Here is a 16256-nt window from a genome sequence, read left to right on the forward strand (position 1 = left end):
TGATAGTAATCAGAAAAGCTTAATCTCTCCTGCGTGCTTTCTAAGGACTGTCAAAGAATACTTCACATCCACCCAGTTAACACTAGACTCATGAACATAACCAAATAATCTTTCTTAACCAGTGGTTTTAACCATTCACTCAATAAAGACACCACATATTAACAGATGCTCAGTTTGAACTACCCTTAAAGATATGGGTAGACATGACAACTTTAAGGCAAACCTGAATAATCTGGATAAGCAGGACAAGACAAGTGTTTGCTTCTCTGCTTAAAGAGAACAGTCTTTATATCACAGTACCAGTGTAATTATGTTTCAAAATATCCAAATTCATAAAAACTGAGGAGGATGGTGCTGAGATTTTCTTTGGTAATTTTTTTCATCCCTCTGTGCCTCAAAGATTTGTCTAAAAATGAGGTTAAAGATGATTCTTTTCTAGGCCTTCTTTCAACCATTAGATTACTCAAGAAAGGACAACAATTTTGACAATTCAAGCACAGTGAGGGTTTTGTACTCTAATTTCAAGAAATTAATGTATCAGAAGTTAATGACAGCAGAAGCATTATGGTTAAGATGCAGACAGTATAATCTCTGGTACTGTCATTATGCACCAAAATTTATCTCCTTCAATATATATTAAATCACACAAATCTAAAAATAAAACAAAAAAAATAAATTTTATTTATTCTAAATTTGTTAATGTATTTCTCAGCCTTCAGTTATTAAATTCTTATTATACTTGGACTTGATGATCCTTATGGGTCCCTTCCAACTTGGGATATTCTATGACTTATATCTTTTTCTGATGATATGGATGTAAATTAATATAAAGATTAACTACCTAGCTGGCTAAAAGTGTGTTTAACAAGTAGTCTTTTCATAATCTGTCATATTTAACAACATGTAAAAATCACCCAACCTTATTTCAGCCTATACACCATTGTTTATATGTCTATACACTGTGTGCAGTATGAAAAAAGTTACTGTTTTGCCAGACAAAAATCTGTGCTTTAAGGACATAGCCTCTACTGGAAACATTTTAGATAATAAATGACTGTCTGAAATTATGTTTTATCTAGCTACTATATGATGCTAGAAGCATTAGTCTGTCTAGAGAAGGAACTGGTTGCAGTTATATATTTGTACTAAAGAATTTCTAGATTGTGCGGAAAGAGGAAAAAAGAAGTGTAATTAAGTTTCCTCCTAAAGGCATTTTGCGAGTGCAAAATGCCTATGCAAAGTCTCTGCTTTTGAAGTACATGGCTTTAAACTGCTCTTCTTCAGATCTGAAAATACGAATTTTCCTTCAATTCAAGCATAATTAGCTTTTATTGCAACAAGACATGGGGGACATAAAGAAGATATTGATGACGGAAAGGGTAGTTGGTAGTGAGGCACAGGATATGTTTGGGAAAGGGTAACAGGAGCAGATGCAGGATGTAGCTGAGATGAAATGGGGAAATGGCTAAAGGTTGAACAGCACTGACAGCAGGAGGAGAATGAACTTGAACCTGCTCTGTGCAACATCCCAGACTTTGTTCCTTCAGCTCTGGTAGGAAGATATCCGCCCACAGCTTCTGACTCCAATTTGACCCTTCCTTTTTCCCAGCCATATCACCCTCTTTGCTCTCAGCAGCTCTGTAGCTCCCCTTCCTTTCCTTCTACAGACAAAACCTTTTCAAATGTCACTTCAGCTAAAGCAGAGAAAATTTTGTCAGCTACACCTTTCATTTTTTTTAATCTCTTTATATCCAACATCTAAAGTGTACTTAATGTAGTGGGGGAAGAAAAGTTATGGAGGTGTTTGATTTTCAAGTGATGGGCTCTGATGATTTGCACTGCAGTACCTCAGATAGATTTGGTTTTGTTTGGTTGGTTGTTTTGTGTGTTTGTTTGTTTTGTCTGTTTGTTTTTTCCCTGAAGTCATGACATAGGCACTTGAGCATGTCAGCCAGGTGGGTTTCTTAGCACATGTATACATCTAGGTGATTAAATAAATGATGAATAGATGTTCCCTGGCCCACTAGGAATATGCTTCTGAGTTATTTATGCTTTAGAACAAATGTCTGTTAGGCAGCGAAGGCACAACAAAATTTTAGCATGCAGTACAAGACAAGTAAAAAGAAGGCATGACTGGCACCTTCTGCTCAAAGAAGCCATTGATTGTGTTGTGTTTTCTTTTATTATTATTATTCACTGAAGCAGGAAAAAAAAAAAAAGCCTCTCTTCGGTGTATTTCTTTATTAAAACACACAGGGCGACATAGCTATTTTTTGAGAGTGGGTGTGTGTGGGGAATCTGTAACAGCTACCACCTTGCAGGTTCTATTAACACACCAGACTGTTAATACAAAACAGAGTGTTTGTGTTTGTGTGTATGGAAAGGCAACCTGCAGTCCATTTAACTGTTACTTTAGGAAATCCATATTTTTAATTCAGTGTATCCTTCCTCTACTTATTAATGCTCCAGGAAGCTATCTACTTGGCACACTAAAAGAAATGTCCTTTCATTAGCTCATGATGTCTAGCAAGCCCAATCAACTGTTGCATCAATGTATTAATATACAAAAATTTAGTTTTTTTTTTTTTTTTTTTTTTTTTTTTTTTTTGTAGAATGAGTTTCTTTTCTGTAACACAATAGCTGTGTCCTACTTCAGGAGGGTTGGGGCAGCTTCTTGCACTCCTTTCCAGGGCTCTCCAGCCCCATGACTGTGCACACATACAATTATCTGTCGCACATTTCACCTCTAAACTCCTGAAAAGATTACATTCATTTCTGTTTCCTTGTTTTCAAGTGCACTTATTCCCCTTCTTTCCAGTCATTTAACCTTTAACTAGCTCCAAGATATACTGCTTAATTATGATCATGGTAGTGGGTGACCTGAGGCTTTTCTCTGGTTAGCAGGACTGACCTTTACTTGATTTGCCTCCTCCTCACTGTTTTTGACTACCAGCACTACAGGAGAAGTGAAGCAACTTGCCTTGTTAAAGCAGGAAGAAAAGAAATAATAAAAATAAAAGTACTACTACTAATAATGAAAAATATTAGCTTGGTAAAATGATTTCCTACTGCTTTCACAGCCTTCATCTGTTGTACTCACCCTTAATTGCTCTCTGCAGGTTGACTGAACAGGGATGGTGTGAGAAACAGCCCACAGAGTGGTGTGAGGTTGGTGTTACATGTTTGCCAACCAACAGGCATGTTATGGCCAGGGAGCTCTTTCAGCTCTGACAAGGTGATGCTGCTTAATATTACCCAATCTGCTCCAAGTCTGATGAGTACATCGACAAATGACATTTACAAAATGACATTTACAAAGACCAAAGAAAGATCAGTAAAATGGAAAAGTATGTAGCAAATGGGAGAAAAAAAAAAAAAAAAAAGGTACAAGCATGCTTTTCCCAAGTCATTTTAATTTTGCATATAAAACAAAATGCTTAAGAAAGGTGGAGAAAAAAAAAAAAGGAAAAAAAATAAAAGAAAAAAGAGCTCTGTCAGACTAGAGTTGTGAATCGAATTTCACTGTATCATATTTCACAGTCTGGATATTGCGGTTGAGACAATACAAAAGAAGAAAAGTGACTATCTGTTTTTGTTGTTGTTGTTGTTGTTGTTATTGTTTGTGCATTTGTTTTTTACACAGCAGTTCTGTCATATCAGCTGTCCAATGCAGTTTAGAAGTTTACCTGTATTTTGGCATAGTACATGTAATTATTAATTGTTAATGTCATGATCATTGGGACTATGTTTGCAGAGTTTGCTTGCGTTCATGACAGGAAATATTTGCATATCGTTATGCAAAATGTTTAACTGACCTACATCCATAACTGAAGCCAAAGGCTCTGAAGGAAAATAAAACAACAGGTGTCTTAAAAGGCCTCTGAAAACTATAGGGATATCCACTGTACTTTCTTTCTCTGTTTGAAAAGCTTTATGGAAAGAGCAGTTCAGTAAGCATGAAAGTGTTTTTACAAAAAACAAGGAGCGAGGTACCCACAGACATAAAATTGCATGCAACTTCAGAAGTCAGCCTTTGAAGCAGAAATATTTTTCAAATACTAAGGATGCTACCATACTGCTTAGAAGGAAACTGGGAGGCTGAATACCAGGAGACAGTATTTTACATTAAATGTTTGGTATACCAGAACATAAGGTACAGTAGAAATTTTAGACCTGTCGAAATGTAATTGCATAAATAAAATCATGCCTGTGCTAATAGTACAAGGAGGTTCAGGTTAGAGGAATAACCTTCTATTTAAGGTATTCATGGCATGTGCTGACACTTGAACATGAAACACTAACCAGGTAAGGGGTAAAACATATAGTTCAAGGATTCCCATGAGCGTCCAGAGGCATATTTTTGTATCTAGACAATACCCCTGGAAAGCAGAACAGGAGTGAGGGACCTGTCAATAGAAGTGACAAGGCACCTGCACAAGATTGAACGGTATCTAAACTTGCTTCATAAATAGTAACTGCAAGAATTATCTTTTGTGGAAAGCTGTTCTCTGGTCTTGAAGTTGTTCTGATTCATTGTGTTTCAATTCTATTTGATTCGTTTTTCTCTGTCTCCTACTTAAGAGAACAGAATTAGTGCTATTAACATCAATCACATGTGATCCAAAAACGGAAACGTAAAATAGTATCATAAGTTTTGAAATGATTCAAGAACCATAAGATTTTCTAAAATTATTACTCTGAAACACTTAATTCTCAATATGTTTTTACTTTGTTTTGTTCTATATTTTAATTTCAAGGAAAATTTCTAGATCCAAAAATGTATGAAATCTCTCAAAGACCAAACTTTATCTTAAAAGTCCACGCAAAAAGATTCCAACCTTTCTTGCTTTAAGAATTCCACCTGTAATAATTACTATTCTTCATGTTTTGGATATTACCACTCCCCATCATCTTCATACTCCCCTGCAGCATCTCCAACTCATGGAGGTCAAGTATCTAATCTGTATTGTCATATCCTCAGTGGCCTAGGTCAAAGAGGAATAGACATTTCTTCATGTAGTCATGATTGGTGTCAACATAATTGAAAATAAGAACAGATAGCACCCATTTTATTAATTAAAGTGAGATGGTAGCCATTATGGGTAATGTTTGACAGCTTTGTATCACCCTTCCGTAAAACAATGAAATACACACTAACTCCTTGGTTCATGATAATAAAAACAGTAAGAACTGGAAGAACTGCAGAAATATAGTCTCCAATAAATAGGGAAAGAACTCTGCAAAGTATGAAGGGAAGGAGGGGACCATGATATAAATATTTTGGCTAAAACCATTGGAAAATCTAAAATTAAAAATTTAAAGGGTGTGTGTGTCTGTGTGTGTGGTGAGTGTGATTGGGGGTGTTGGTGCCAGGAAAAAGTCAAAGTTATGTTGTAACAGTCCCATCCAAAGCTTCTGCTAGCATGACAAAGTGAAAATCTTGGCTTCACTGGAGTCCTTGAAAAAGTCAAAAACTGTCCAAGTGTCCCATGTCCCAAACAGAGACAAGTTTTCCAGAACAGTGGACGTAGAAGAGAGGCTGGGACCAGATGGAACAAGCTTTATTCATTTTTTAGCTATGCAGCTGTCGGGACATGTATTAATATCACTCACATTTAGCTATCATTTTAACACATTTATTTACAAATAATAAATTTGTTTTGCCTACTTTATGATGCTAATGCTTGGAACCATTTGTGACAATCCTTAAACACGTGACTGGTGGGAAAAGAGAAGCCTTTAAATAATCCCGTAAATAATCCCGGTACTGATAAATTCAGGATAAGATAGTTTTGCCTGTTCAACACTCCTTCTTTGGTAACTTTATCTGCACAGTTGCCAACTAGATTTACCTACTTTTATAATGTCATATTTTTATTGTTGTGTTTTTATACTACTGGATCCTTGGAGCTGGTTCGGATGAATGTCTTCTGATAGAAGAGGCTCTGGAGCAGAGGCAGCCCTTTGTTTTCTGGTCAACCCAAATTCAGGGAAGCCTCTTTGCACTGGCAGCACAGTACGTGCCTGCTGTGAGGAGCCACAGCCCCATCCATTTGCTGTGGTGCATGTTATATACATGCACCACAGGGATTCAAAACCTACCTCACCTGACCCAGCTGGCAGGAGTGCTTTTGGCCTTCAAACCAATCCTGCCCACAGATAGCACCTCGGAGCACCCACATAGACAAATCAAAATCAAAATCAAAAAAAGAAAAGAAAGACACCCAAGTATGACCTTTAAAAGGGCATAAACCTTTTTTGGGGTATGCTGAATCACATTGGGGCTGTCATGGTGCTATGGTATCTCACTATGTGGAAAAACATAATGCTGTTTATTTTGCTTTTCTTTTGAAAATCCAAACTATTGTACAGGATTCTAGAAATCAAAATGAACAAATTACCATAAAAATAAAAGTATCAAAATACCCTATTCTGAATAAAACTCCAGTTTTTCAGAATCTGTCTCATGTGTTGTGTTTCTCCTTTTCTACCTTCTCATTGAAAATTTTTCTTTCTTGATATAAAGATTTTTTTTTGTTCAGATTTAATGTTAAAAAAATAAAACAAATAATAATAACAATAATAAAGATTTCCTACAGTTACAGCTCTAAGATCAGTAGAAGTTTTCCGGTTGACATGGTTGACAAGACAAGTGCCTGAATTGCTAAGATATATTTATGTTACTTAATCTGTTAACATTATCGACAGTACTGGTACAGAAGAAATGATGGAATAAACAGTAGGGATTTCAGTAAAACTATTTAAAAGTGTACTGCTTGCAACTTTTTTTTTCATTTTTTAATTCTTATAAAGAAATTTTAAATTTTCTGGTCAATATATGATAATAAAACACTTTTTTTTTTCTTTTATACTACATTTCTTTTCCTTTTCTTTCACTCTGGACCTAACACAAAGTTAGGAATAATGAATGGAAAGATTGCTCTTGCCTTTAGTGACCTTTGCAAGAGATCCAGTGTCTGCATCATTTATTAATGACCTTTTTGTATCTTCCTACTGTTCCTCATTGAAATATTTTTATATCCTTTTTTGATTTTCCAGGTTCATGTCTTCCTCAGTTTTTCTGAGTAAGAAATCTTTCACACATGAGAACCATAAGTATTATACTACATGTTTTTAAGGACAAATCTCAAACATGAACAAAAGAGAGTCTATACTTAAGAAAGCCATCAAATCCTCAACAAACACTCTTGTAACCATTGGGTTTTCCAGCAATACTAGGAAGAAAATGGATGCGTAGAAAGTGTTTTTCCAACTCACACATCCTCTGGTTGTAATTAAATAATTATTTTTATATTGGCATTTTTTCATTAGAAAACACCGTCAAATGCAGTTGCCAAAATGCAGGGTTTGTTATCTTTACAATTAAAATAAAGATTACCAGGTTTATAGAATTCATTTTCATTTGCCTTGAATCGTCATGATCTTTCCCATTTCCATTTCCATTTCCATTTCCATTTCCATTTCCATTTCCGTTTCCGTTTCCGTTTCCATTTCCATTTCCATTCCCTTGTACATTTTCCTCTTCTCTCTCCCTCCTTTCTTCTCCCTACCTCCGTTTCTCTTTTATTTTCCTTTTTGCCTTTCTCTTTCATTTTCCATTTCCATATTCCTTAATCCATGTATGCATTGGAATCACTTTTTTTTTTTTTTTTCTGTTATAACATAGGAAAAAATATCTGCACAAAGGCAAAAAAAAAAAGTAATAAAAAATAAATAAACAAAACCACTGAAGACAACATAAAAAGGCACGGTCAGAGTAGCATTTGTCACAATACTACAAGGAGGAAATGAGATATTGCCTCATTTACTGTCAAAATGGAACATATGGACAGCATAGAGTGTTGTCATCAGAACATGGTGTTAATTAAAGCAAACATAATCCATTTGTAAAATGATAGTGTTTTTAGAGTTGACAAATCTACAGAATCTGGGAAACCTTTTGTTTCCCTTTTGTTTTTGTTTTTGTTTTTACATCCTTGGAATCGAGGATTTTTCAGTGCCAAATTTAGGGCTCTTGGTACAGTCTTCTAGTCACACAGGCTAATTAGCATCTTCACATTTTCCATGAATGAACATTTCATTTTTTTATACTTCATATTTATCTGAAAATCTTTCATGTAGAAAAGGCCTTATCCTGTATGCTGCTCATTACATAAGTACATAGTACTAAAATCATTGTTAATCACAAGGATGGGTGTATTTATTTTAATAGAACTTTTTTCATGTGTTGGAGTTCTTCAGGATTACACTCCAATGCAAGAAATCAAGAAATCAGGTAAATAATATTTCTGAGAGGAACTCACCAACATTAAGCAAAACATCAGTTAGATAGCACTATTTAGCTATAACATCTATATACCATATGTATGTTTAATATATTCTTACAAAGCTTCCTGGGGCTACCAAAATGAAGCTCAAGACCATTGTTGATAATTCTGAACAACAGCAACATAACTCCCAGCAAGCCCCAACAGTAGCCTCTAAAGTAGTATTTGAAATACTGAAGAAGAGAGTTACAGGTGTATTTCAGTAAATGCAATGATAAATTCATTACATTTAATGGGAATATTAGAAGGTCACTTAAGATAAAGTCCTACAGTGGATAAATGGCTGAAAGACTTTACAAGTACCTTATAGCCTGTGACTAAAATATTTTGAATTGGAAAAATTGAAGGACAAGAAGCTCTTATCAGTCTTCACTATCCATAACCTTATTTTATGAGATCCTGAGCTTGACATAAGTTGAGGGTAACAATCATCTTTTTATCTTTCCAAGTTTTTGGCATTCCCCTCATTTTCCTCTAATAAAGGTGTTTTTGTTGTAGTTTTTGTTTTGTATTGTGTGTGTGTGTGTGTTTTGTTTGGTTGGTTGGTTAGTTTTTAATAATTCATTGTAGCACTCTCTATTTCAATATACCAACCATACCATAACATTTGGCTTGACAAAATCTTGTCATCATTGCCATTCCATTCCAGAAAAGTATTCCATAAATATGTGTATAATATTTCACCAATATCACTGGTGGTACCCCATTCAGTTGTATGAGGTTCTGCAAAGAGTTTTTCATTCAGCTGACACTATTTCTCAGGAACTGAAACATCTCCCTTTTCAATTCCAGAATATCTATTTGCCTTCTTGATTTGCCTTTAAGATGGAGAGCAAGGAGTATTTCAGAAATAGATTACTGTGTATCTTTGCATAAGCCTTAAATCTGGCTTCCTGAGAACTTTGATATGTTCTGTAAAAGGTATATTATATGCCCTATTTATGGTTGTAACTTTAACTCATACTGTATAAATTAGAAGACAGGCTGTAAAAGACTGAGTGCAAACTGCAGAATGTTTTTTCCCTTTCTTTCCAAAGTTAAGCTCTTCTTTAAAGTGTCTTGTTTCATCTTTATCTCAGGGCAATAGTGCTTATTAGAATATTAGGTCAATCTTCTTATAAACATGCCTTGTCATTTAAACATTTCTTCTTTCCTTTCATTGTTGGAAACCTCATTGTTAGTATCTTCTGTTGAGTAATTATTGTAGATGCACTAGTAAAGACCAGCCCTGACCTTTCTATTTAATAAGATGTTTGGTCAAACACAGAAGTTATAGTATTTGTGTTCTGCCCCTCTCCTAACCCTACTCCACTCACCACCCCCCAAAACTGTGGAAACAATCCCTTGGAAATACTGTACAAAAGAATGAATAGAAAACTTTTTTTTTTTTTTTTAATAGTTTATCACTTAAAATGAATTTGATAAACAATTTAAGATTTCATTAAGATCATAATTTTTAGGCAGTCATCTGGTTCTATGACAAGTCATTTCTTAGAGCAAACATCTCTCACTTTTTCTTATTGTCTACTTATGGCTTCTTATAGCTTCATTCTTTACCAAATGTCATGTAGTCTATGACCATTTTCTTGAGACAATTACTCACTGAGCCTTTTGGCGTGGATCAGAGAAACATAGCTCTTTGTTCTTGCCCCTGCAGTTTCCCAGCGCCCTGTAAGGTTGAGATTTCATTCTCACTGAAGGGCAGGTCTCTGTTACTTGACTTTCTTCAGGGATCTTTACTGGGAGGTATGGAAGCTCTTGATCTATCCCTTTAATCAAAAAGTTATCGAAAAATCATCTGAGAATGAAGTGTCTGTCTTCTTCAGCCAGTTGCATGGTTCATATAGGCACATCTTTTCAAAAGCTTTTGTTTGTCTTAAAACCAAGTGTCACCCTTGCTTTTGTTGTGCTTGCATGAGCAAAGATGGTACAAAGCTGCTTTTCACAGGAAAACTGTCTTCATCTAACAGTCATATTTATTACCTCCAAACTTGTGTGGCATAAGGGAATATAATGACAGACAAATGATCTTAATAATTAATGTTAAATCTCCTACATTATATGACTCAACATCTGGTAAATTTACAAGAGGAAAACATTAGAATTTTTATGAGAAAAGTCTCCGTATATGCACTGTAACTAATATTTAGGATCCAAATATACTGACATGTTTGTAAAGTAGAGCTATTATCAAGTCTCCTTCAGGGCCAGCACCGTAAAGGGAACGTGACCATGTCTCTGTATTTGTCAGATATGCCTGTTCTCATTGACATGAAACTCACATAAATGTATGTGTATTTTAGGACCCGAAGCTGCCAAATCAGTCTGAACAACAACAACAAAAACATTAAATAAATTAAATCATATTCTCTGTATTAAATAACTGAATAAGGGAAAATATAACGTGAGATGATCAGACAACATCCTTCTGCACAGATTATGATTTTTTGAAGGCACTGTGATAAATAAAGAAATAAAGTATTTATAACTCCCACAAAATGAACAGATTTTAAATGCTTAATCATGTGCTGGTGGAAATATTTCTAATCCTTTTCAACAAATCTGAAAATCTGCCTGTGAAGGGACAGTTAAAGCAGTGTCTAAAAGTAAAATTTAAAATGAAATTGCGTATGAATTTTTTTTGTGAAAAAACATAAGTTGTAACATGTTATAGTTTAATAGGGCTATACTGTACCATAAATCATATGGATTAATACACACCACTTTCTAATTTTACCTTGCTATTCTTTGACTAATATTCTAAAGCTAATCTTGAAGTATGTATAAAAAATACTTAAAGATGACACTAGTTTAAATTACTAAAGAAAAATCACTTTTCTTAAAAGATTTCCTTTCTTTAAATATAAAAACAAAAAATGGCAAGCAGGTGAACTATTATGGACACAAATGAAGAACTGAAGTAGGAACAAGAAGGGCAGACAAGGACTAACATACATCAGATGGTTGTCCACCCTAACAAAATTCTGACATTAACAACGTGATTTCCAAGCAGCTTTTCATTCTGTTGCTTGCATATATCCTTCTAGATCCAATGTATCTTTTTGCCTTGAAACGAGGGGGGAAAAACCCTATCAAAATGTATAAATACATTTGCAAATTATAGAAAATATCTGTTTGTTGTAAAGCATAGCTTTACCTTCACATCCTTCTGCTTCTCATGCTAGCAATCACATAACTCTCCCTTAAAATATGTTACTTGTAACCCATGTACATTACTATGTCAGAGGCATTCAGAGCATGACCAAAGCATTAAGGGCCTCATCCACAAATGTGTGTGGTATAGATGAATCATAAGCATAAGTCATAAATCCTTCCCTGAACATCTTTAAAAATGTAGGCGCATTTGTACTGACAAAAATTACAGATTGTAAAATGTAATTTTAGACCAGTTTGGATAGATTATACCAAATTTACATCCAATGCTTTCTGAAATTGTCCATGCTTTAAGATAATAAAGCATAATCTAGTGACCTGAAGGAGTTTCTCTGCTGGATGGTTATTCCTGAAATATTACAGGTCTAATAATTAGGTAATAATACATAAACTTTTATTCATTATTTAATATTTACCCATGTCATTTTTTCTTAATTTCACTGCTTTCACACTCAGTTACCAAAAGAGACTAAAATCCTATTGTGCATTCGTTAATTCTGACAAATTGTTGAGAAAGGAAATACTCAATATGTTAAGCATAAAAATATTGTATCATTTAGGACCTAACCCATTCTCTTCTACTGCAACCAGGCTAAAACAGATGTTTAACATTATACAGTCCATTAAAGAAATGCCCCCCAAAATAGAATTCTGAAAGTACTTTTAAAGAAAAAATATTATATTTTCTCCAGAATCTGGAAAAATCGAAGATGACTAATAGGAAAATTGCTACAGCAAGCACTCCAGCTCTCATATATACAGGTGAAATATTGTCATGGATTGATAGAGAAGGAACACATTTCTTTCTGCAGTTTCTCTTAACTCAGCAGTAACTTTATAGCTGGCGAGCAGAAAAAAATACCCATTTTAAATGGAAAATACAGTACCTCCTTTCTTTGTCTTCCTTCCCAATTGGATATTAAATGAGAATCTGTAATAAACTTGCTTAATGTGTGGTGGAAGAGTTATAAGAAGTTAAACTACTGCACAGTATTAACAGGAAATCTAAGGTTTTGTGTTTTTATAATTTTTCCTCTGACCTTGTAGAGACACCTGTGTTGCAAGTTTATTATTTTGTTAAGGGTGAATATTTACAGTTCTCCTACATTTCCACTTCACTTTTTTTTTTTTTTTTTTTTTTTTTTTGTGCTGCAGTGGTTTGCTTTTCTGAGTGGAACTAATCACAGAAATAAAGATTTGTTTGTTTGTTTATTTCAGTTATCAGCAATGGAACAGTTATCTACTGCCAAGGTGTACAAGCCCTTTCTTTTACATATGAAAACTGGAAACTTTTATTAAAAGAAAATTACAGAGTACCATCATTTTTCTGTGCAAAAGGTGAATTCTTATTTTCTAGTTTCAAATGTCTAGAATAATACAATCCTTCTTGTTCAACTCCAAATACATTCAAAGACAAAGCAAACAGTACCACAAAAATACAACTAGGCCACAACCAGTAATTCAATAATTATAAAAAAAAAATTAAAAAAAAAAAAAAGAAGAAAAAAATGAAGCCATGTTATTGAAGCAGCTTTAGAAACAAGTCATGTTACATGTGGACAGATCCAGTAGAATAAAGAGGTATATGCTGATTTATATTATCTCATGTTTCTGGCTATGAATCTTAGAATCATTATGGTTGGAAAAGACCCATAAGATCATCATGTCCAACCATCATCTCATGCTCCCAAGTCTACCACTAAACCATCTCCCTAAATGTCACATCCACACATCTCAGATACCTCCAGAGATGGTGACTCCACCACCTCCCTGGTGGAGTCCTGATCTACTGCCTAACCAACCTTTCTGTGAAGAAACTCTTCCTGATACCCAGTCTTAACCTCCCCTGGTGCACCTTGAGGCCGTTTCCTCATGTCCTATCACTTATCAACTGAGAAAAGAAACCGACACCGTCTTCATTGCAACCTCCTTTCCTTTTTAACCTTCTTTCTTAGTTTTTGTGTATTGCCTTTCTATATCAAAGAAATACTTCTGAGTGAGTTCAAAAAGGGACAGAGACCAAAAGAAAGGAGGCACTGGAACAGGTTGCTCAGAGAGTTTGTGAATGTCCCATCCCTGGTGGTGTTAACGACCAGGTTAGATGAGGCCCTGGGCAACCTGATATACTGGGTGGCATCCCTGCCCATGGAAGCGGGGTTGGAACTATGAGGTCCCTTTCAACCCAGGCTATTCTATAATTCGATGATTCTGTTTGAACTTGGAATGATAAAGGTATTGTAAAAATACTGCATATGCAGGAACTGTTCCAGCAAGGATGCACAGGATGCTTCTAGCAAGATATTTTTCAGATTGACTGTGTTTGAGAGAGCAGGTTTATCTGAAAAGAAATTATGAAGAAATGCACTCCCAAAGTAGTCAAATATATGCTGACTACACAAAAAGAATTGCTTCAGAAACATATAGTCTTTTACATCACTTTTACCACAGGAAAACTATTAAATATAGGATTTGCAAGGTGGATTATTGTCCTGCATGTACAACAATATAATTGTCAATACATAATTACTGTCATTTTATGAAATAAGAGTATAAAAATTAGAAATAATATTTTATAATATATAAATATGTTGCATTTATTTTTAAGAAAAATAAAAACAATCTTCTTCATTCTTTTGCCACAAACTTTCTCAATGTTAGAGGTCAAATATGGATTATATACCCCTGGATCTTGTGGGTTATGTAGGAATGCAAATCTTTTTTTGCAATGCGCATTCTTCCTCTTGTGGTACTCTTGTTCTTCAACTGTCATTGACAGCTAGTGACCTGTCTCACCTTGGTCTTTGTAAAAAGGTAAGTAGTTGCTTCAACAGAAACAGGGAACATGCCAATGAGCACAGTATATTTGGGCTAATTTTCAAAGGATTCCACAACCATTCTTAAAAAAAAAAAATAAGGTTCCTCGTGGCCCCAGAAGCTACTCAGATGAGAAGACACGCAGCTTTCACTTTTGAGATAACACTGGCCCTAATTCCACCATTAATTATATTTGTCTTTTGACCTCAGAGAATTGCTTATACAAGTATCAAAAAATGTGATTTAATAATAGCAGAAGTGGAATGAAAAATTAATGTGCTTGGCAAACATTACTAATTAGTAACTTTTTTATTTTTATTTTTATTTAATTATATCTTTTTTTAAGGAGAAATTAATTAATTACACAAGAACTGCTGCCTGCAATCACCTGGCCTACTGAACTGATTTAAAAGTAAAGAATAAAAATATTTTTACTTGTAACAAAAGCTCAGTTGATCTGAAGATCAGACTAAGATGCATTGGAGAATCAAAGTGCAGTGACATTTTTACGAGGTCAATCTCCAGAGAATAACTTTTTGAAATATGGGGTTATGTCAAGGACCTGCAACACAGTGAAAGGCATGGATGAATGTTAAAAAGAAAAAGTGGGATATTTAGGGAGGATGAGAGACTCTTACCATAGGGCCTAAGCATATTATTCAGAAAAAGGGATATAGTTTATTTTCCAAGGTTATAATCTGGAATGTTTTCCACCCTGTTCTCAAGGTTCATCTGTGCATTTTCAAGGTGCAGTTTCCCAGTGAACTTTGATTATTGATGCCTAAGAGGAATTATCTTTAAGCTAAGAGTTCAAACTCTGGTCGGTCCTGCAACCTCAGTTTCTTCTCATTTTCTTGCTATGAGGAGTGCAGTATTTATAAACTTCCCATTAGTGAGTGTTGGTCAGCAAGAAAGCCACATGGACATTAATGTTGATTAGCACGCTTTTCAGCAGAGTAATAGCTAAAGTGTTCTAAGCTTTGAAACTCTCCAGTGCCAGCTGAGAATCAGAAAATGTGTATGAGGCTTTAATTAACTGTAAAATCTGAAGTGAACTGCATTGCACGGTACCTGGGGATTTCAATGTAGAACATACACATGTTCTCTCTGCTAATTGAAGATGAGCTGCATTTTAAGGGATTACATCCCCTGAGGTCACAGAGCCAGAGAGAGTGGAAGACAGGAGAAGAATTTTAAAGGCCCAAAGTAAACTTTCTGTTAATGGCCTGCCCTTTGCAAGCAAAGTTTATCTTTAAGCTGATTTACTTCATGTTGCGTGAATTTTATATGGAAATTGGAATATGGCATGAACAGGACATTTATATTTTTTGCTCCTAGCCATAAAATGCAAAACTGAAAAGTTTCTCAGAGTTCTGTGACAAAGCTTATACTTCATTTTGTTTTTTTCATTAAAGCAGTCAGAACTTTTATTTATTTATTTATTTATTTATTTATTTATTTATTTATTTTCAACAATATTCTGAAGTAGATTAAATGGAAAGTGAACTAATCCTGGCTGTAAACTGATCTAAAACCTAGTGGACAATTACAGCAACACTGCTGTGGCAGAGCGGTACTGCATTGTCTCTTTCACAGATGCACAAGAGCTAGCAGATTGTATGTGGATGATTGTATGAGGATTTCACCTTGCACCAGGGACAAATAACAGTTATATATCACATAAGGAAAATTTGCATTGTCCCAAAAGCGCTCTTAAAACCTTCAGTTTTTACAGAGAGTTTCCAGCTGTCTCTTCTCTTCTCCCATTCTTCAATTCACTGTGCTTAGCCCCTGGTTTTCTGTCAGCAGTCAGAATAGTTTCCTCTCCCAATGCCATGTATTGGAAGGTACCTGCAAGAACTAGAAAACAGGTCTGTGTTCTGGATTAAGTAAGGCTTTCTAACTGCTCATTCCTTCACT

This window comes from Anser brachyrhynchus, assembly GCF_964034855.1.
Source record: "Anser brachyrhynchus genome assembly, chromosome: 2".
Classification (NCBI taxonomy): domain Eukaryota; kingdom Metazoa; phylum Chordata; class Aves; order Anseriformes; family Anatidae; genus Anser; species Anser brachyrhynchus.